Source organism: Erpetoichthys calabaricus, chromosome 10, assembly GCF_900747795.2.
Source record: "Erpetoichthys calabaricus chromosome 10, fErpCal1.3, whole genome shotgun sequence".
Classification (NCBI taxonomy): domain Eukaryota; kingdom Metazoa; phylum Chordata; class Cladistia; order Polypteriformes; family Polypteridae; genus Erpetoichthys; species Erpetoichthys calabaricus.
The window spans coordinates 34,470,839-34,494,847 of NC_041403.2; positions in this window are offsets into that span (position 1 = coordinate 34,470,839).

Consider the following 24,009-nt stretch of genomic DNA (forward strand, 5'->3'; position numbering starts at 1 on the left):
GATTCAGCAGGTTGGATAATAGATGGATGGATATATAATTTGTTAACATATCTAAAATCTTGTTTTCACTTTGTCATTTTGGGGTATTGAGTTCTGTTTGATATGGGAAAAAATAATCTAAAAGATTTTAGCACAAAGCTGTAGCATAACAAAATGTGAAAAAAGTGAAGTGGTCTGAATACTTCCTGAATGCACCGTAATTGTAGTGTAAATGTGGACCATGTTGGATAGGTGACAGCTAAACATTTAATAATTTGCCTGTCATAAAGGAAATGAGAAGAATACACTTTTGTGCATAACAAATCTAGAATGTGAACAACACAACATTCTCAAACCCATTTAATCGAATTAAGAGTTGCAGGAGGCCGGCGCCTACCCAAAAATGCGGTAATGTTCAACTATGTTGAAATTTTTTTGATTTCTCACATTTTAATCCCCGATCTGCAACTGAATATCTCAAACATACTGTATATAGAAGGAGGAAGGGAGGTTTTCATGATGGAGGCAGCGGATACTTTTTGCCCAGTTTAGAAATGTGCTTCTCCATCTTCTAGACAACCAGCTCATATTTTCATAGATACAGAAACCTCCACGGACTCTTCACTCCTCTAACAATGTCAGATGAGGTAAATACATAATCCCTCTTCAGAAGGAAAGATGAATAAATTAAGGATATAAATATACATTATATGATCATCTAGTGGGAGTCATTGCATTCGCACACATATGCTATGAAACAAATGACTACAGATAAGTTTTCCTAATAAAGTGGGAGAGACAAAGGCATTATTACTATTTATGGTATGCCATATATATTATTAATTTACATTTTGTAAAGCCTAAGGAAACATAACATATTAATATAATGTCTTTCATAGATTATGTTAAGAATGCAATATTCCTTTGGCTGCATGTATTTAAAATCTGTTTCTCTTAATACTTTTGCCATAATTAGAGTGACTGATGGGCGGCATGGTGGCACAGTGGGTAGCGCTGCTGCCTTGCAGTTGGGAGATCTGGGGACCTGGGTTCGCTTCCCGGGTCCTCCCTGCGTGGAGTTTGCATGTTCTCCCCGTGTCTGCGTGGGTTTACTCCGGGCGCTCCGGTTTTCTCCCACAGTCCAAAGACATGCAGGTTAGGTGGATTGGCGATTCTAAATTGGCCCTAGTGTGTGCTTGGTGTGTGGGTGTGTTTGTGTGTGTCCTGCGGTGGGTTGGCACCCTGCCCAGGATTGGTTCCTGCCTTGTGCCCTGTGTTGGCTGGGATTGGCTCCAGCAGACCCCCGTGACCCTGTGTTCGGATTCAGCGGGTTGGAAAATGGATGGATGGATAGAGTGACTGATAACAACGAGATCCACCAAATCACAAGATGGTATTAAAAACCACATAACGATGGAGAATGTGCTGAGCAGAGACAGATGTTATATTCTTAAACACAGAGAGGTGGAATGCTCAATAATTTGTGGACCAATTGTTTTTCTGAAGCAGATGTGATGTGTTTTAATGTTGTTTGCAGTGTGAATTTTGTAAGTTCTATGACAATTGTCACAAACTCGCACAAGAGACATAGCAAGGTTTGGGGCAGCAACCCATATATTGTTTTCCTGGCTGCTAAATTGCAAAACAAATGATAGCTCTGATGTGCACAAACCAGAGTCCAAAACAGAACTGAGGGAATAGGGAAAAGGTGGAGGCTTTTAAAGGTCAGTATAGGAAGTGACGTCAAAGGGTCTGGGACCTGAAGGGTCTTCAACCATAGGCATGGCAACCATGACTTCAAGGGGGCTGGAACCAGAAAGGTTGTCATCCATAGGTTCGGACCCGGAAGTGACGTCAACAGGGCCAGGCGGAATTTCCCGTGAATGGTCTGCAGGAAAGCGAGAAAAAGAATCAGTGCACTCTGCCACATCCCGGTCTGATTTGGAATTGCCCTCATTCAAGCCCTTTAACCTGCCTTCCATGCGCACATGTTTGACACACCTTAAACTGGACTCCTTGAATCCTCACACTTTATTTCAAGTTGAAGGCAAGTCTGTAGTCATGTCTAAACCAGCACCACAGCACTCACAAGTCATTCTTCACAATAAGCTGGCATTCCCTTAGAATTACTCAGACATGTCATGTCATCTTTAGTATTCAGAATTACTGCAATCTAATTATATTTCCCAATAAAGTAGTGTCACATATTACAGCTCAAAATTTTGTAATGGCACTTCAGTTACTGACTTTACTAGAATTTCATTACTTGTGTTGCACATATATTTCTAAGCAAATATGCAAATGCCATAAACATCTTGAAGGACAGGAGTGCCATTTCACGTAACAATCCAGAGCACAAGTGTGGCTACCCAATCTGCGTCCCCTGCCCAATTTGCCCTGAACATACTGTAGAGTACTTTGAATTTTACGACATTGTCAAATCTATACCAGAGATGTGTTATATTTTAAGACATTATGTGATGGTTCATTTTACTTTGGGATTGTAATGAAGTTGACTTTGTCTGTACTATATTTGGAGTTTTAGTTTGAAAAACAAAACATCTTTTGAGGTTGACAATGTCTTGAAAGAATATGATTAATAGAAATTTAATTCTACTTTATGGAAGATAGGGTGAAGTGAACTACAGTGTGTGTGCGTGTCCCAAATCATTTTTATAATTTAAAGTATAAATGTTACATTAATATTTCTTCTCATTATGACTGATGGTTAGGAAAATACAGGGCAATTCAAAACGAAAGAGCAGCTTTCAAAAATGTATTGCAAACAAACTGTATAAGACAGAAACACATTCGGCACATCACTGCATACAGGAAAGATCAAAGTTTGGTCCTATGATCCTTGATGTTGCATACACTCAACATGAGCACCATGTGTAGCACAACAAACATCAAAACGGTAGACCATTTCTTGCCACACACAAGTCAACTGGTCCCTAGTTACTGAATTCGCAGCTTCTTCAATTCGATGTCACAAATCTTGAAGATTAGACCATTTAATGAACAAACAGACAAATACTGTAAACATTGTGCTTTATAGATATAAAAGGAGTGCTAATAATAATAATAATAACCTGCCACTCTTCCTTTATACTGTCCCTGTTATTATCATCAGAATCATGGGCAGCTGATGTGTATCCTGGCAGCATCAGGCAACCCCAGATGGAGCACTAGTCCATCAAAGGCATGGTCACAAATGAGGGGGGACCCAAAATTCTTGGAATCAGTCAATAGAGCGGGAGTAGGGTGAAGGTCTTCAATATGCCACTAGGTATTGAATGCCTACAGTCGAGATAATCAGTCTGCTAACCGGCATAGTTTAGAGCTGAGCGAGTGCGTATTTATGATGTTTATTCTACACTCATGTATGGGACTTAGCGAAAAAGCATGCCAGGTCAAACTGAACATCAAGACAATCATGATCACGTTATTTTGACAATGACGGACTTTTTATAAAGAATTTGTTCCCCGTGGACAGTCTGTTAGACAGGAATGCATCAGTGTGTATGTCTGTCTCCCCGGCCTGGAAGTGCGAGGCTACAGCATGAAGCTCAAAGAGCTGGCAAGGCAGCCCCAAGTTAATGAGTCGGAAGAAGAAGTAAGTACGAGGCTACAGCATGAAGCATGAAGCTGTTACCAAAATGAAACCGCCAACCAAAGACAAACGAGAGTGAAACTCAATTAGCTGCAGATAGACAAGGGGGGGGGGGCGAGCACATCTGCAAAACGAAACCACCAACTCTGCATTTCAATTTTTTTCCTTACAATTTCAATAGTTTCTAGAAGCCTGGGCTTTTTACAGCACGGGCTTGCACAGCTAGTCAGAAATAAATGCTGAACTCAAAAGTGGATTTTGCACCATGACAATGCACCTTAACACATCTTTGAGTTAGTTAGAGAGTTTTTGACCAAAAACAATGTGATTGTTGCTTTGCTTCCCCTGCATTTACCAGATCTCACTTCCTGGGACTTCTTTTTGCTCCCAAAATTACAATTGATAAGGTGGGGATGAAATTACTGGGGGAGAAGTCCAGGACAAAACACAGGAGAAAAAGAGATGAGTATGGCAAATATTTCCAGGAATGGGGAAAGCACTGAGACCAAATGTGACTAGAAGTTAACTGCTGTAGGTTTTATACTGTAATAGTTTTTTTTTTTTTTTAACAATTCCAGAAATTTATGGGTCCCCCTTCATATTTCCTAACACTCACTCCTCTAAAGTCAAAAGTTTCCAATTAACTTAATATACATGTTATCAAGGATGATGTAGGAAAATCCATTGAACCCTGAGGAAAGGGAACATTAATTTGAAAAGGAACTCCCTGGTCCTGAGATTCAGAAATTCAGAAATCGACAGCTGTCAGGTTAACTGCTATGTCATCATTCTGACCCTTAGTAGTAGTATTAGTAGTAATAACTGTAGCAGTAATAGTAGTATTGTTATTAATAATCTATATATATATAAAATTCACTAAGTCCGTGGCAAGCAAGACGCATGCAAAACATGGCAAGCAAGACACACGCAAGACACGCCGGCCAACTCACAGAGCCCCGCCCACCAACTCTAAGACCATGGGATACGCACGACAGAGCCCCTCCCGCCAACTCTAACCCTCCTCCCGAGTCCACTCTCGCTCTTGAGGCACGCAGCACCTCACCAAACACCGCCTCAGTCGCTTTCATCTCTGCTACAGTCCACATGCACCTCTGAGCCACGTTGACTTTTCATTGTTCTTTTTGGTTGTGGCTGCTTTTCTATATATAATCCACCAATTCGCCTGACCATGGGATACACACACACGCAAGACGGAGCCCCGCCCGCCAACTCTAACTCTCCTCCTGTGTCATGGGGTACGCACGACAGAGCCCCGCCCACCAACTCTAGCACTTACTGTCACCGGTTGCATTAACAAGCAACCTTTGTGGCTTCACACGCATGTACTTACACTGACGACAAATATGACAACTCTTCCTCACGAACAAGATTTCGCAAGACGGGAAAAATGGAACACCTGCAACATTACCTTCACATTGTTTTCCTTTTATTTCTGATCCCGTTCAACAACTATGTGGCGACATCGACTTCTCAACTGTGACTCCGGAACAACTCAGTACGCGAGCTGTATTAAGCGTCACCAACGACGACTCTCTACACCTTAATGAACAGGTACTGAATCTTATCCCTACCGACGAAGTAACTTTCACCAGCATTGCCTCCATCGTCACAGACGATCCCGCACATCAACTTCCATTCCCCGAAGAATTTCTTAGCAGTCTTACTCCCACTCGCATGCCTCCGCATAAACTCAAACTTAAAATTGGTTCAGTCGTCATGCTTCTCAGAAACCTCATGCCAGCAAGAAGTCTCTGTGATGGCACTAGATGGACTGTTACCAGCATTCACTGCAATGTACTGGAGTGTAAAACAATCGCAGCTCCTACCTCACAAACTGTCTATATTCCCCGGATTTCCCTGACCCCATCAGATTCAAATTTGCCTTTTACTTTTACACGCAGACAATTTCCTGTTTTATTGGCCTTTGCAATGACAACTAATAAGGCACAGGGACACACTTTCAAAAAGATATGCCTGTATCTGCCAAAACCAGTTTTCAGTCACGGACAATTGTATGTTGCTCTCTCCAGAGTTCCATCTTTTCATTCACTCACAGTCGTATCCTCAAACCCACCCCATTTGGACAACTGTGTCTTTCAGGAAGTGTTCACCCATCAATAAATAATAATGCGGTGTATTCTATGCCGCGGGTTGGCTAGTAATAATAGTTAATGTTAATTTTTGAGAAGACAAATTTGCACAACCTGAATCACTAGTTGTTACATGATGTTTCTACAGTTGAGGGAATAACAGAGTCCTATAGTGAGTAAGAACTTTGTGGTTGTAAGCTCAAGATTCTGTTTTCTTGGTCAGGATGCCCTCACCCCATTTAGGTGGTCTTTATCTTCCCCAATAACACATTGAAGCATGTCTTGGCTAATGCCAATAGATATAATTCCTCCAATGGGTTTTAGCACTACCTCAACCACCTTTCTGGTAGACCAAGGGCCAACCCAATTTATCTTAGACAACCACTAATAGTGGAGGAGCAGTGGCTCTGTGTCGTGTCTTTCCTACATTAATTGTTCTGTACAAAAACAATTATCTTTAGTTTTCATATTCCACCATTTACAAGCAGCTTGTTAAGGAATAATGAGGAAAATTAATGTTAGGCATTGCTTCCTCCTAAATGAAGGGTCATTATGAGAAGATTACTTTTGAAGAACTTCATCCTCTTTAACTTGTGTGTGTGTGTGTGTGTTTGTGTGCACCCGCAGCAGATTAACCTTTGTCTCATACGCATCCAGACTTTCTCCATTTTTAGCTAACCTCTCGGCTCATTCCACAGATATTTCCTGAGGAAGACACTTCAGCCAGAATTAGTCATAACATGCTGATGCAGCAGCCCCTGGGTTTTATGCTCTTGCCTTCCATATTTAATCCTCCAAGATAAACTTCAGACATAAGCCATTCACAATATCCAGTCATTAATACTTAGTCTTTTTTATCATTGCCCTGCATGTTTGAATAACATCATATTTATCGTCCAAAAATACACCACATTTTAAATAATTTGGTGTGTATTAAGCACACTGATTACATTTGTTAAACTATAATTAGAAATATAAATTCAGTTTAAATTTATTTGTATTTTTATTCTATACTTGGCAGTAGATAGGTTTAGATTTAAATGCAGTTACGTAGAAATACCAAAACAGAAGGCTAATATATAAAAATATGTTGTTATAAATGAAAGTAATTGCTAAATATACATCCAAGTGTCTAATCTAAGGGTTTAAGTTATTTTATTTTTTTATATATTTTATATCAACTAGCTGTGCCCCAGCTGTCCAATGCATATTGCACATGATCACATATATAATAATCAGTGTGTAAAAAAGACTGGGAATGAAATTAACCACAGAGGCCACCACATATTAAAATAAGATGCAGAATGGGAGCTAAGGGTGCACAGCTATTCACAAAATTGTTTTCCTAGAAAGCTGAGACATCACTCAATCTGGACTCCCAGGTGGCACAATTAAGGCGGACCACCAGCCTCCACTTAACAAAGCCACAAACATTGGCCACGGTGAGCCTTGTGGCTTTAGGTCTCAACATACATCACTTGCACTTTTCAAACCTAACAGTCTCCAGGTCTACCTGCTCATTTTGGGAGAGTGCCACAAACAATAGACAAAGTAGGAGGGATTGAAGGTTTAGCAGGGGGAATCTGTGCATCTGCTTCATTTTTACACTTTTTCTAGGTCCATGTAAATCTGTAGAAGTCCATGGAAACCCCCAGGCAGTGAGCAGTCATCATAAATATTCATTGGGGCAGAACTCTTAGGAACATAATCATCTTAATCAGTGCTGATAAGTCTGTGTCTGTCTGTGCTGAGATCCATAATCATGTTAGGCCGGTGTCACAATACATGACTTTTCTACCTATTTTCAGTCATAGCCTTAATCTACATAATCTTTAGTGAGTTATGGCAAGTTGTAATGACCTTGAGTGACTCAGTCTTTAGAACATTCAAACATTCAGTCCAACAAGCTCATCCATCCTAATTACCTAGATTGTCGAAAGTACCATCAAGTCAAGATTTGAAGGACCCTAAAGTCCCTCTACCTACCACACTACTTGATAATTTATTCCAAGTGTTTATTCTTCTTCGTATGTAGAACAATTTTTTTACATTTGGGCAAAATCTGCCCTTAACAAGTTTTCAACCATGTCCCTGTGTTCTGGTTGCTGAATTTATTTTAAAGCTACAACCTGGATCTGCTGTAACAATCCATCCATTTTCCAACCCACTGAATCCAAACACAGGGTCACGGGGGTCTGCTGGAGCCAATCCCAGCCAACACAGGGCACAAGGCAGGAACTAATCCCAGGCAGGGTGCCAACCCACCGCAGTGCTGTAACAATTCTCTTCGCAATTTTAAATACTTCAGCCATATCACTTCAGAATCTCTGCTTGAGATAAACTGAAAATTATGTTCAGCCCTGACAATCTTTCCTCATTGCTGGAATCAGCCTAGTTGCTTCCTTTGGACTCTTTCTAGCGCTGCTATGTCTAATGTATTAGATAGATAGATAGATAGATAGATAGATAGATAGATAGATAGATAGATAGATAGATAGATAGATAGATAGATAGATAGATAGATAGATAGATAGATAGATAGATAGATAGTGTCATTGTCACTTTTACAAAGGAACAATGAAATTGAAGGTGCAAACAACTCAGTGTGAGGAATAAGAGTTAAAAAGACAAAAAGACAAGAAGAGAGAAAATAATAACAAACCGAATAGTAATAAATATACAAATTGCACTTGTTGACTTAAGGTCTATATTACACATTGGAAGAATAATATGGAGCAGTTTTATTCTGAGTTCAGGGCCATGATTGCTTTCGGATAAAAGCTGTTTTTAAGGTGGTTTGTCCTGTTTTCATAGCTCTGTATCTCTTGCCCGATGGCAAAAGCTGGAAGAGGCAATGACCGGGATGTGATGAGTCCTGTGAAATGTCTATTGCTTTTTTGCGGCTTCGGGAGGTGTAGATTTGTTCCAGAGTGGGGAGGGTACAAACAATTGTTCTCTCCGCTATCCTGACGACCCTGTGGAGTGCTTTCTTTTCTGAGGAAGTGCAGCTGCCGTACCACACACACAGTCCGTACGTTAGCACACTCTCGATGGAACAGTGATAAAAAGCAAGGAGTAGATTTTTTGGGAGGTGGTTCTTTCTGAGAATTCTCAGAAAATACAGTCTCTGCTGCGCCTTCTTTAGCAGCTCCTTGGTGTTGGCGCTCCAGGTCAGGTCATCCTCCAGCTCCATACCCAGAAACCTGAACACCGGGACCCTCTCCACACAGGCCCCGCCAATGATGAGTGGCTGGATGTCACTTTTGTTTTTCCTAAAGTCAATAACAAGCTCCTTTGTTATTTTGTTGTTGAGGAGCAGGTTATTGACTGTGCACCACTCTGACAGTCGCTCCACCTCGTCCCTGTATGCTAGCTCACCCTCCTTGCCCGAGATGAGTCCGACCACCGTCGTGTCATCCGCAAACTTTATAATCTTGTTGCTATGGTGAGTGGGGACACAGTCATATGTGTAGAGGGTGTAGAGGAGCGGGCTGAGCACACAACCCTGCGGCGTCCCAGTGTTGAGGCTGAGAGCAGTGGATGTGTGGAGACCCAGCCTGACCCTCTGGGAGCGACCCGACAGGAAGTCCAGTATCCAACTGCAGGTGAGTGATGGAAGTCCCAGGTCTGCCAGTTTGGACACCAGTCGTTGTGGGAGGATGGTGTTAAATGCCGAGCTGAAGTCTACAAAGAGCAGTCTGGCATAACTCCCCTGCTGCTCCAGGTGGGTCAGGGCAGCATGAAGGGCTGTGGCCACAGCATCCTCCGTGGATCTCTTTGCTTTGTAAGCAAATTGAAATGGATCCAGGTCTGCTGGCAGGCAGGCGATGATATGACTCCGCACCAGTTTCTCAAAGCACTTCATGATGACAGATGTGAGTGCCACTGGGCGGAAATCATTCAGACTGTTCGTGTTGGACTTTTTCGGCAGCGGAACAATGATTAATAGTGATCTGTGACTTGTCACATCAAAATCAAACAGGTTTGATTGTGTCTTAAGTTGTAGGAGCAAGCCCCCAGTGTGTGTGTGTGTATGTATTTGCGTGTGTGCGTGTGTGTGTGTGTGTGTGTGTGAGAGAGAGAGGGAGAGCTGACCACCAATGAGCACTCAGCCTCAAGTATAGGGCATACAATGCAGCTGAAAGGAAGAAAGGAGAATGGATGTTTTGGATCATTCAAAAGAAGAAGTTTGGCTCATCTGTCTAAGGTCTCATGTTTGTCACACAACAACAGTGGAAAAGGGAAAAAGGATGGGCTCAGAGTGCAGCTGAACTCACCACACACAGAAGATACAGTATTAGAAAATTACAGAAATTGTGATGAGAATAGTCCATTTAGCCCAACAAGCCCCTCGATCCTATTCACCTAGATTGTCCAAGATAACATCAAGTCCCTAAAGTTCTGCTGTACATCGCAATACTTGATCATTTATTCCATGTGTCTGAGGTTCTTTATGTGAAGAAAAATTTTCTAACAACTTTTCTGTTATACTGCAAAAAATGCATATACTGTATAAAAACTAGACAAAAAACTTGAAATGAGAGTTATTTTGCTTTTATTTAGTAAAAATATCTGCCAACAGGGTAAGCAAAATTTTCTTGACAAAATTTCTTAAAGTAAGCTAAAAAAATCCTATACATGATTTTTTTGATAAATCAATAATTCTTACAGTAAGGAAAACAAGATATAATGTCATGATGTAAATACTTTTCACTTACTTAGATTTCATTTTTTGCAAACATGTTTCCAACTGTGTTCCTTGTTGCAGAATTTATTTTAAAATAACAGTCTCAATCCAATGCACTACTGTAATTCCTTTCATAACTGTAAACACTTCAGTCGTGTGTCCATTTAAACTGCATTTGCTTAAACTGGAAGGTTCAACTACTTCAATCTCTCATCATAGCTTATACCTCTTTTCTCTGGACTTATTCTTGTGCTGCCATACCTTTTTTGTAATATGAAGACCAAACCTGAACACAATAGTCCAGGTGACGCCTCACTGCTGCATTTTATAATTTAAGCATAACCTGCCTTGACTTGTACTCCACACCTTGTGATATTTAACCTAACATCCTATTAGTCATTTTGATCACTTCTGTACACTGTCTGGATGAATATAGAGTCCACAGTGACTCCTAGCTCCTTCTTATAAAATGTACTCTCTTATAAAGTGTACTCTCAAGTTTCAGTCAGTCCGTCATTTCCCAACCCGCTATATCTTAACACAGGATCATGGGGGTCTGCTGGAGCCAATCCCAACCAGCACAGGACGCAAGGCAGGAACAAATCCCAGGCAGGGTGCCAGCCCACCACAGGGCACACACACACACACACACACACACCAGGCACACACTAGCAACAATTTAGGATCGCCAATGCACCTACCATGCATGTCTTTGGACTGTTGGAGGAAACCCACGCAGACACGGGGAGAACATTTAAACTCCACACAGGGAGGGCCCGGGAAGCGAACCCAGATCTCTTTACTGTGAGGCAGCAGTGCTACTACTGCGCCATATGCTGCCCAACTTTGAAGTTTCCCATTGTATATTCAAACCTAACATTTTTACTTTCTTCATGTAATACTTTACATTTACTTACATTAAATTTCATCTGCCTAAGTCCGTATGCTGTCCAAGTTCCTCCTAAATAATAAAATCTTGACAATCATTATAAATTGGTGCTGACCATAATCTATTCTCTTTTACCTTCTCAGTATTATGCTGTGGCAGTAGAATCCAAAACTGCATTTCTAAGTTACTACTTCCTACTTATGGGTTTTATGTGCACTCTTAGGTACAATAATGCTATTGTAAGAGTTCATGTGGGAGTGGGAGATGAGCGTAGTCAAAGTGTAGTCAGGCAGGCAAAAATCAATTCTAGAAAAACAGAAACTGTTCCTCATGATAAAGGAGAGCTGAAAGAATAGCCAAGAAAACAAAGCCAAAGTTAAGATACCAAAAAAAGAAAATCTACTTGTTTGAAAAGCTAAGCTACCGTGAAGCACGAGGAAGACTTTTGTTTATCGAATTTATAGGCAACGGCTGCTGTATCAACCACATAACCATAACAGAAGAGTCATCTTACTTCTAGATATTGTAGCATAAACACAAAATAATGTAAGGTTAAACAGTACAAACATAGCTGTAATTTGTTTGAAGCACTAAATAAATCACAAAATGAGATTTCTCATGAAAAAAAACACTAATATAGCTTAAAAATAATAAAATGAATAAGAAACTAACAATGGGAAGTGACATCAGAGATATCTGGAATTCAGAACTGAAAAGATTTAATCTTATTTTTACACTACCCAGCATGCACTTGTAGCGGGGCCACATAGTGTTTAAATGTCAGTTCTGAGTGCGTCTCGTTTCATTGTCCCATTTACTGTTTATGTGCATCAGTTAATGGATGATGGAAGGAGACCACAACCGCCAACCTGGAAAACACCTGTTTACAATCATTCAATCCCAGCCGACACAGGACTATATAAGCCATCAGGAGGAGAAGGAGGGAGGAGAGAAGGAGATTTTGTTTCAACATTACGACCACGAGCAACCTGTACCTGTTTTCCATATTGCGCTTATCCATCCAGTTTGTTTTCCATCCGCCGGATTTATTTCAAGGACCTCACCACGAGATACCCCGGGGTAGGACTTAATCATCCACCACATACACGAGGATTCACGGTGAGGCTGTTCCATTTTTTTCCGGGGAGAATCAAACAACTCTATCACTAATTCAGTCATCCGCTTTCAGGACATTTTCTTTTTTACCGGACTCACGTACTCATTCATTTTCAGTTTGTCTTTCATTGTCGTTATTCGTGTTGTGTGTTTATTTGTTACAGGGACAAGGGAGGGTTTTTGTTGTGTGTATATATATATATATATTTGGTGGTGTCTTCTTATTGCTGGGGTGGAGGGATATATTTATGTTTCTATTTTTCTATGTCATTTTACTTAATACATATAACCCGTTTTACTTCCCGTTTTTGTGTGCTTATATTTTTCACCGTCGATTATGGGGAAAAGTTCAAATGGTAAGAAGTACGGCTTGATAGTAGATTATTTCTCAGTAAATTATCCAGGCCACTGGTCTTGGAGGTGTAGCTGCCGGCTGGGTAAAAGGGGTCGGCCGTTACATAAAGTGGTGCCCTCTCTGAGGAATCTAAATAAATATCTAGCGCTGTCTGCCTTTAAACAATTCCCCTATTAATATGTCTATAGTGCGTGCCGAGCAGGACGACACCATTGCTTCGCCGCGGTGTGATGATGGAGTAGCCAGGGCGCGGCACGTCACGGTCAGAGCGTGTTCAGCGGTGCAGGAGGTTTTGGATTCGTTGCAGTCGCTGTACCTCGAAGATCACCATGGACCTGAGGAGGAATGCCTGGAGGATGTCTCGCCTCCGTGGGAAGATCTGGCGCAACAACTAACCCGGCTGGATGAGAAAGTCCGTGAGGTTGCTGAAAGTGCGCTTGGGCGCGAAGATGCCTTGCGGGCTCGCATCAGCAGCTCCCAGGAGGAAGTAAAAGAATATCTTAGTGAGCAAGTTCAACTCCTGGGGCGGGAAATCGTGTTGTGCCTCCAGAGGCGGGATCAACGCTGGCAAGAAACTCTTCAGGGGGAGGTCCGAAGGAGTCTCCAGACGTTACGTCAGTCACCCTGTCATTCAACGCCGTACAGGTCTAGTGGGGGGGGTGAATACATCAATCGGCCCTCTGTTCCTGGGGTGCGCCTTTCCTTTCCCAAGTTGGGGGCCCCTTATAACATCGATGATGTCCTCAACTTTGTGGAAGAAGGGGAGGCATATCTGGCTGTTAACCCTTTAACCCCAGAAGAGCTTATGGGGGTGATAGGGGCATCCCTCTCGGGGCCGGTGCGGAGCTGGTGGCTGACGGCCAAGAAGAACATTAAAGACTGGGGATCCTTTCGTCGATCTTTCCTCGCGGCTTTTCTTCCGGAAGACTATGAATCTGAACTGGAGGACAAGCTGCGATCCATGGTGCAACTGCCTTCGCAATCCATCCGGGACTTCGCCTATGAATATCGGGCTTTGTGTTTGAAGTGGCGGCCGGCTATGTCTGAAGAAGAGGTGGTCCGCCGCATTCTTAATGCCTGTAACCCGCGGTTACCTGGGTGTCCCAGGGGGGTTGTGGGGTCGGTGGAAGACCTGGTGAAGGTGGACTCACAAGTGGAACGGGACTGGGGTAACTCAAAAACGTAATGGAACAAGGTACAAGCCATTACACGAGAAACCCAGCCCCTAAAACCCCAGCGAGCCAAACCTTGCCGGTCGGAAGCCGATCTCGCCATCATGCAAGTGAGTACGTCCCTCCTGATCGTCCCAGTGAAGCTGCGGGTGTGGCAGGTAGATGCGGTGGTGGATACAGGGAGCCATCACACCTTAATCTGCTCAAGCATGTGGAAGAAGATTAGCCGACCGACAGACAACTTAACTTCTGCCCCGTCTGTCTGATTTGTATTGGCAGATGGGAGTGAACACAGAGCCCTGGGCAAAGTCCCCTTGAGGTACAGTGTACTTTCCACCACCTGGGAGATGGATACGTATGTCCTGGATGACCGGCACCTGTCCGTCCCGTTACTCCTTGGGCTGGACTCTTTAACCACCATGAGGATGACCATCCATCTCAGTCCCAGGGGGTATACGGTGCCAGGGGAAGGGGTATGCGACTTCATTCATAAATCCAAAGAAGATCTGGGCTTGGAATTCATTGGCTTCTACGCAGCAGTGAGGAGTGACGCAAGCACCTCGGCGGCAGCCCCTGTGGAGGAACAGCCCGAAGAGGTAAGGCCGGTGCTGAAGAAGTGGGCCGAGGTGTGGACTGAGAAATTAGGAGTCGCCCGTGGAGTTACCCACGTGATCCACACCTCGGACGAAGTTCCAATAAGGCACCGAGCCTACCGCGTTTCTCCACTAAAGAAGGGCATAATTAAAGAACACCTTGATCAAATGCTCGCCGAGGGAATAATTGAACCATCTTCCTCCTCCTGGGCGTCCCCTGTGGTCCTCGTAAAGAAGACAGATGACACCTATCGTTTCTGCGTGGACTACAGGGGGGTTAACGGGAAGATGAGCCTGGACGCATATCCCATGCCCCTGGTTCATGAGATTCTGGAGTCGCTGCATGGAGCTGCAGTTTTCAGCACACTAGACCTCCGCAGTGGCTATTGGCAGGTGCCGATGGACGAGGGGAGTAGGAAGAAGACGGCAGTCATCACCCCTGAAGGCTTGTTCCAGTTCACAGTCATGCCTTTTGGGCTTACAAATGCTGGGGCCACCTTCCAGCGGCTCATGGAGCAAGTCCTGAGGGGGTTGATAGGCAAGATCTGCTTTGTTTACATCGACGACGTCATTATTTACTCCCCTTCTATTAAACAACATCTCCAGGACCTGGACACCATCTTCCAACGATTACATCAAGCGCACCTTACGCTGAACACGAAGAAGTGTACCTTCATTCAACACCACATACGCTTCCTCGGGCACATTCTTTCATTTGAGGGGGTCGCTGTAGACCCCGAGAAGACCTTAGCCATCCGAGACTACCCCACGCCCACGGATTTGAAATCTTTGCAACGTTTCCTTGGGTTAGTGGGGTGGTATCACAAGTTCATTCCCCGGATGGCTGATATAGCGGCTCCCTTGAACAACCTAAGAAAAAAAGATGTCCCGTGGGAGTGGACAGCAGAGTGCCAGGACGCGGTCGAGCAACTAAAGAGCCATCTTCAAGAGCCGCCCGTTCTGGTCCAGCCAGATCCGCAGCTCACTTTCCAGGTACAAACAGATGCCAGCAACCTGGGGCTTGGCGCCGTGCTCACTCAGAAAATCCACCAGGCTGAACACGTCATCGCTTACGCCTCTCGAGCCTTGCACGGCGCCGAGCCCAATTATTCAACAGCTGAAAAAGAGTGTTTGGCTGTCGTGTGGCCTGTGGAAAAATGGAGACACTATCTGGAGGGGGTTGAATTTGAAGTGTACACCGACCATCACGCTCTGACCTGGGTATATAATCACCCGAAGACCTCCTCCCGTCTAACCAGGTGGGTATTACGCCTCCAGAACTTCACTTTCAAGGTGACCTATCGGAAGGGCTGTGGCAATATTGTGCCTGATGCTCTGTCCAGGGTGTGGTGTGTTTGGCAGAGGCAAAGAAGATGATCCTCCCTCTGCCAAGAAGCCTGGAAGACCTGGCTCAAGCACAAGCCACCAGTCCATTCTGCCAGAGCATCAGGGAGGGACTGGAACAGCAGCGTACCGACCGGGTACACTTCGTGGACCTCCAGGGGGTTCTGTACAGGACCACTCCATCCTTCCTTGGGGGTCTGCAACACCAACTAGTGGTCCCGGAAGAGCTCATCCCAGACTTCCTAATTTACTATCATGACAGTCCTTTAGGTGGTCACCTTGGAAGGACAAAGACTTTATTAAAGATCCTGGGGGTTGCGTGGTGGCCGTCTGTCCGGAAAGACGTTTGCCACCATGTGAAGAAGTGCATCACCTGCCAACAGCTCAAAAACCCACCTGGTAAACCGGCAGGATTTCTGCAATCGACAATCGCAGATGGACCGGGGGAGACTTTGGGAGTCGACCTGATGGGGCCTTTTCCTGTTACTAGCTCGAGGAAGACCGTCCTGATGGTGGTGATTGATTATTTTTCAAAGTGGGTGGAGATGTTTGCATTAACAGACGCAAAAACTAACAAGATCTGTTCCACCCTGAAGAACGAAATCTTCACCCGCTGGGGGGTGCCGAAGAACATCGTCTCAGACCGGGGTCCGCAGTTCACGAGCTCTCTATTAGATGAACTTTATACAGCCTGGGGAGTGAAGAAAAACCTGACAACAGCTTACCATCCCCAGGCTAACATGACAGAGCGAGTGAACCGGACCCTGAAGAACATGATCGCCTCCTATGTGGGTGAACGCCATCAGGACTGGGATAAATGGCTCCCCGAGCTCCGGTTTGCCCTGAACACCGCTGTGCATGAAGCCACAGGTGAGACGCCTGCTTTGGTTGCGCTGGGCAGACAGCCAAAGGGCCCGCTTGACCGACTCCTTCCCAGAGCCCCTAATCCAGAAACCACCAGTTACAATAACCTATTTAAAATGGAGGAATTACGGCGGAAAATCCAACAGAGGTTGGTGAGTTCGACATCCAGACATGCCAAGTTATATAATGCCCGGCGTAAGGAAGCGCACTTTCAGCCGGGTGATTTGGTCTGGATTAGAGCTCACCATCTCTCGGATGCCAGCAAAAGGTTCTCCGCCAAGCTAGCGCCTAAATGGTTAGGTCCAGCCAAAATCATTTCTCAAACAGGTCCCGTTAATTTCCAGTTTCAAAGGGGTATCGGCACTGACTCCAAGATAGACACTATCCATGTGGCCAATCTCAAGCCGTACTTCGGCCCTCCCTTGTCCAAGGTTGGGGGGGGGGGGAATGTAGCGGGGCCACATAGTGTTTAAATGTCAGTTCTGAGTGCGTCTCGTTTCATTGTCCCGTTTACTGTTTATGTGCGTCAGTTAATGCCGTCCCCGAAAAACGGGGACGGATGATGGAAGGAGACCACAACCGCCAACCTGGAAAACACCTGTTTACAATCATTCAATCACAGCCGTCACAGGACTATATAAGCCATCAGGAGGAGAAGGAGGGAGGAGAGAAGGAGATTTTGTTTCAACATTACGACCACGAGCAACCTGTACCTGTTTTCCATATTTCTGCCCATTTAGCCAAAACAGCATGTATGAGGTCAGCTACTGATTTTGGATGAGAAGACCTGGCTTGCATCAGCTTTCTAATTTTTCCCAAAGCTGTTCAATAGGGTTGAGGTCAGGGCTCTGTGCAGGCCATGTTCCCCAATGCCTTTATAAGCCTGACTTTGTGCATTTGGTCATAGTTATGATGGAACAGAAAATGGCCTTCCTTAAACTGTGGTCACAAAGTTGGAAGTGCACAATTATCTACAATGTCTTTATATGTTGTAGAATTAACAGCACCCCTCGCTGAAAACAAGGGGCCTAGCCCAAACTCTGAAAAACAGATCCAACCCTCAAAATCCCACCTCCAGTTGATGTCACATCCGGTTCCCAGAATGCCGCCTGCTTAATATGTCACTTCCTGCTGTTTCATTATATAAATGTCTGTCATTCGTGTTTTGATCAGTTCTGTTTTGGACTCAAGTCTGTAAAGACCAAACTACATTTTCACCAAACCCTCACTAAACGGGGACGGTCCCCAAAACTTTGACTTTGTTTTGTGTCTTTTGTTACAATATGAATATGTATAGTGTGGCGGATGAATATATATATATACAGTGGAATTTTGCCAGCATGTTGAGTTTGAATTCAATGCCTGGTTCTTATTCATGTGGAGTATGCATGCTCTCCATAGGTCTGTGTGGATTTTCATCAGGGAACTTTATTGTTTCTTCCCCTATATACACAAAACATGCATTTTGGATAACTGTCAGTTCCAAATTTGCCCCATGTTGGTGTGTATGAATGGGCCCTGTTATGCACTGGCATCTTGTCCAGCACTGTTGCCTGCCTTGCATCTAATACTACTGGGATATAACTCATCTTTTAATAACCAATAAATGAATCTTGTAAGCAGATTTGAGAGTTTTATTGTATACAGTATTTATAATTTAAATGATATAGACTAGTTTAACTAGTGATGTAATGAATTGTGCTGAACTCCAGAAAGGCAGCATTCATAAGTAAAACATCTAAAGAAAGGCAGAGTGCCAGAAATTTCTGAGCAGCGCATGTCATAGAGTTTGTAATTAAGCTCTGTCTGTAGTACCCCAGGTAATCCCACCTGTCTGCTCTTCGACAGACTTCATACAGAATGAAACTCAGTGAATCATTTTTTTTAAATAAACAAATATCATCTCAGACAAATTACAGGATATCTGTCAGGCCTCAGTACTGCACATTTCCAGCATGGATTTTGGTTATGTAAAGAGCAGAAAAGGAGATCTGGAGGTTACTGTAATTATTACACTGGGTTATCTCTCCTGCATTTGAGAACAAATCAAAGACGGGAAAGCAGTGAGTTATGGCTTTAATACAGACAAGCCTGGAGCCTCCTAATGAAGTCCAATGAATATTTTGGCAGCCATAGGTTGTGGGCAGAGGGGTTTGATTGGAGTCTTCCTGTAGTGAAATGTTTACATTACTGCTGTAACGTGCGCCAAACGTTATGGCGAGGAAGCGTTTGGAACTGTGGTCAGGCACTCGGAGACATCCATTATATGTTCATTCGTGTTCAGCAACTCAACCCTAGCCTTAACGTTTTCTATGAAAACAAATGCTCTGTTCATCAAAGTCAGAATCTGTGTATTTCTAATGCTAAAAGTGGCATCAAATGTTAATCTTTCCTTATTTTATGTAATCACCTTCATGATAAAGACATTAACAATGCCATTTGGTGCACTTTAAAAAACTACTGAAAACACATTATTTTAACATGGCCTTCTCATAACTTCACTGTAATTTAATCCTGATACTCTGTATATCTAATTCATTATAATAACTATTCATTCAAAATCTGTACTAACCCCTGCTCTCTCTTCTGTTTCCTTTTCCGGTGTCCTGTTGGTGGTGGCGTGCGCCACCACCATCTACCCAAAGCACCATGATGTTCCAACAATGATGGATGGATTAAAAGCCAGAAATCTGTATGACCATCAGCATCAAGTGACTCCGTGAAAAACCCGAACTACAAAGAGGACTATTTCATTTATGTTAGGTAGAATGCCCAGAGGGGACTGGGCGGTCTCGTGGCCTGGAACACCTACAGATTTTATTTTTTTCTCCAGCCTTCTGGAGTTTTTTTTTGTTTTTTCTGTCCACCCTGGCCATCGGACCTTACTCCTTTCTATGTTAATTAATGTTGTCTTATTTTAATTTCTTATTTTGTCTTTTATTTTTCTTCTCTCCATTATGTAAAGCACTTTGAGCTACTTTTTGTATGAAAATGTGCTATATAAATAAATGTTGTTGTTGTCGTTGTTGTTTAAAAAGCAAACTGAGCATAATGCTATAAATAAACAGAACAATGAATTCAAAATTCCAATTCAGACGTTGGTCAGTTGTGCCAATTTATAATCCGCCTTGTATACACTATGCTGGTGTAACGGAATTGTTTTAAAACTGCATCATTCATCAAACTTTATAAAGTGAACTAAGTGATAAACAGGACACTATATGGGGTATGTGAATTCCCCGCCAAATGATTAAGCTCAGGTGTTTCAATGTTAACTCAAGCACAGAGCCATGGAATCTCCATTGGCAAAGATTGGCATTAGAATGGGATGCACTGAAGAGCTCAATAAATTTAAACATGACACTGTCATTGATTGACACCTTTTACAAGTCACAAATCAGTATGTGAAAAGTTCTGATTTGCTAGATCCACCCCGGTCAACTGCAAGTGCTATTATGGTGCAGTGGACCAACAACAGCTCAACAATGAAGTGGCAGACCACACAGACTCACAGAACAGGGTGAGTGCCAAGTGCCAAAGTGCATAGCACATTCAAATTGACGATCCTCCAATGCATCACTCACAGAAACGTTCCAAACTGTCTCTGAAAGCAACATGTGAGACAAGGACTTCATGAAATGGGTGTCCATGGCTGAGTAGCTGCACACAAGCCTAAGATCTCCAGGCACAATGCCAAGCATTAGTTACAGTGGTGTAATGCAAAGCGCAATTGAACTCTGGGGCAGTGAACTAATGTTCTTTGGAGTGAAGAATCACACTTCACTATCTGGCAGGCTGATTGACGATTCTGAGCTTACTGTAGATGATGCGATGACAACACCTCCTTCTGGACAGCATAGTGTCTTCAGTAAAGTTTGGTTGAGAATTTCTGATGGTTTGAGGCTGTTTTTCAGGGTTCAGGCTAGGCCTCATGTATCCACTGAACTCTTAAAGTTACATTATACAAAGATATTTTACACAATTGTGCACTTCCAGCTTTGTTGTGACAGTTTTGGGGAAGACATGGAGGAACTTGACACAAAGCCCTGACCTCAACCCTATTGAACACATTTGGCATGAACTGTAATACTGCTAGTGAGCCAGGTGTTCTCTTCCAACATTAGTTCCTCACCTCACAAATGCTGTTTTTGGATTATTTGGCACAAATTCCTACAGACATATTTCAAAGTCTTGTAGAAAGCCTTCAAAGAAGAGAGGAGGCTGTTATATGGGATGTCTAAGGAGCTTATATAAGTGATGGGAAGGTGTCCACAGACTTCTTGTCACATAGTGCATCGGCCACATTTGATTTTATATAGTGTTTTATATCTTGGGCATTATTATAAAGTTCTTTGTAATTATCCTATACTTGGAAGAATTGGGAATATACACACCAGGGCTGGCTCTAGAATGCTTAGGCTGGTGTTACAGTAGCAATGTGATTATTTGGGGGGGGGGGGGGCAAGGTTTTTGTTACAGATAACAGTAATTGAAGAGAAGAGTGTTGTCCCCCTTGATGGTTCGAGACAGCAATAGAACAGGTGGTCCCCCTTGATGAGTCAAGCAGTACAATTTTCAAATAACACAAACATTAATTTAGCAAATTTAGACAAATTAATAGCCCTCCAGGCACCTCTCTGGATCCAGCCCTGGCACACACTGAGCTTTATATACTCAGTTAAATGGCATCGCCCCAGGGTGGTTGTGTGTAGGATTGTTGCAGAAGCTGCTGATGCAATTGATACAAAATAAGTGAAGAATCAAAATGGCATAGTGGGTTAAATACTAATAATTTGCAACATTGTTAAAACAAATGAGAGAAAAAGAAATAAATGCCATAATCAGATTCCATAGGTCAAAAAACCCTTAACTCTTCACAAAGATGTCCCAAAATTAAATAAGAAGGCCCCATTAATTGAAGACAACAATCACAACACCAGTAATGTTCAGATGTCTTAGAGAGACAGAATGAATGTTTTTCTTGTGGAAAAGCATTCATCATATCAAATCAAACCAAATTTTATGTTGTCACATTTCTATATATATATAAAATCCAATGTGTGTCTGTCTGTCTGTCTGTCTGTCTGTCGATGAGAGAACTACTTCACGGATGTAGATCGTTTTTTTCCTATAACTTGCTTGAACATTCCAGTTGATTTTGCGACCTCTCTCATTGCACTAAGTATCATAGTTCGCTTGTGGTACCGATTTATTTGTTCGAATCCAAGATAAATGCAGCGGGCTAAGGGGAGGGGGGCAGGGCCCTACTCACTCACGCGCCAACCTCGGGCGTATCTTACCTCCGCTTAGCTAGCGAACGAGAAAATTACTTAACGGATTTAGATAGGGCCTTTTTCTAGAATTTGCTTCAACATTCCGGTAGGTTTTTGTGACTTCTTTCATCATGCTAAGAATCATAGTTTGCTTGCAGGAGCGATATATTCGTACTAATCGGAGAGAGAGGCTGAGGGCTGAGGGGAGATGGAAGCATGACGTCAGGAGTAGGGAGCCAGGTAGGGTCCTCCTTCTATGTGGGCAGAGCCACTGGGGACGGTTAGTACAGTTAAACACACAGCTCAATGTGTAGTGAAATGCTTAGTTGCTAATCTAGAAATCTCTGCAATAGAAGAATATAAAAATACAATAAATGACAAGTACACAACTACAATGACAGCAGTAGCATTACATTAATATTGTAAAAATATACAATAAATATATTTTTTAATATATATGCGTACAAACACATGACATACAAGAATTGACAATAGGGCATCATGCAGCTCCAGACAGTGTCCTCATGTAGAATGAAGACGGACTGCAGACAGAAGTTCCTCCTCGGTCTCTCTGAGCTGATCTTCAGGCAGCCGTAGTGTTTTCCTGGCCATGCCACAGAGATGAGGCTGTTGTTGGGATGGCTGGTATCGCTGACAATTTTCTTTGCAGTGTTCTTACAATGCTTGATATAAATGTTCTGGAATTTGGAGCGTACACACTCAGTGATGTGTTCAGCTGGCCACACCACTCTCTGCAGAGCTATGCGGTCCTGCTGTTTGTTGTTCCTAAACCAGCCAGTAATACTTCCTGTCAGGACACTTTCAACGGTGGAACTATATATGTTGTTTAGTATCTGGGAGAGCAGCCTAAAATTGCTGAGGCATCTGAGGTGGTAAAGACATTGTCATGCCTTCTTCACCAAGGTGTCAATGTGCCTGGATCAGTGTTCAGCTTTTCACTTTTTAAGTCAACAACCAACTCCTTTGTCTTGCCGACATTCAGAACGAAGACTTTTGGGCTTCCAACAGTGTGACAGACTTCATGCACTTCATGCAGGTAGGGTTGGCAGATGTGCAGTTTTTACACCAATTTTAGAATATGTTTGAAAGTATTGTGTTAGGGAGAAAAATGGATTTGACAGTGTGTGTGTGTTTTTGTACTGTTTTCAAAGGATATGTGTGGTTGCCTCATACCCCATGCTTGTCCCACACACCCAGATGCCTGCAGCAAACAAACTCCAAATAGGATAAACCAGAAACTTTGACACCCAATCTCCACCCTACTGGGGCTTTGACAATGGAAAAACTCCAACGAGGTAGGCAAGTGAACAGCGTCATTCACTAGGTTGGTCCCCAGTGCCATTAGGTGGGTTTTTGGCTGTCATTGGGTTGGAAGTATTGCCAGTACCTGACAACCCTGCACTGAGGTAAGTCTGCTCATTGTTACTAGAGATTTGACCCTCCATAGCAATATTATTAATTTGGTTTATTTCTTTATTCAGGTAGGTTTTTGAGGATTCATTCCAACTGTTTACAGATACTCTTTTATACGCCTTATTTAGTACACTGTGCCACCTGCCAACTACACAAACCTGCTTGCACTCTGAAGATCATTCATTCATTCCAATTATTCATTTATTTTATTTTCCTATTGCTCTTTTTCCTTGTACTTGGTTCTAAACCTTTTTGGCAATGTTTACTGCTAGGTGACAAGATGTTGAAGTGGTTACTTCACTAGGCTGGTGAGATTGTTGGTTCAGATTCTCACATCATTACTCAGTGAAGTTCTCACATTGTTCTTTTTTTATTCTTTTCTTCATGGATTCTGATGTCCTCCCACATTTCAAATGGTCTCATTCTTGTCTATCGCCCAGCATTCAATATCTGGCTTTGTTAAATGAATGAATAGTCACTATTGATAAATATCACGTTACATTGAGACTGTTTCTTGTTCAGTGCTATGAGTATATATAGTGCCTCCCAGAGTATATTGTACGCATGTGTGTTTGTGTG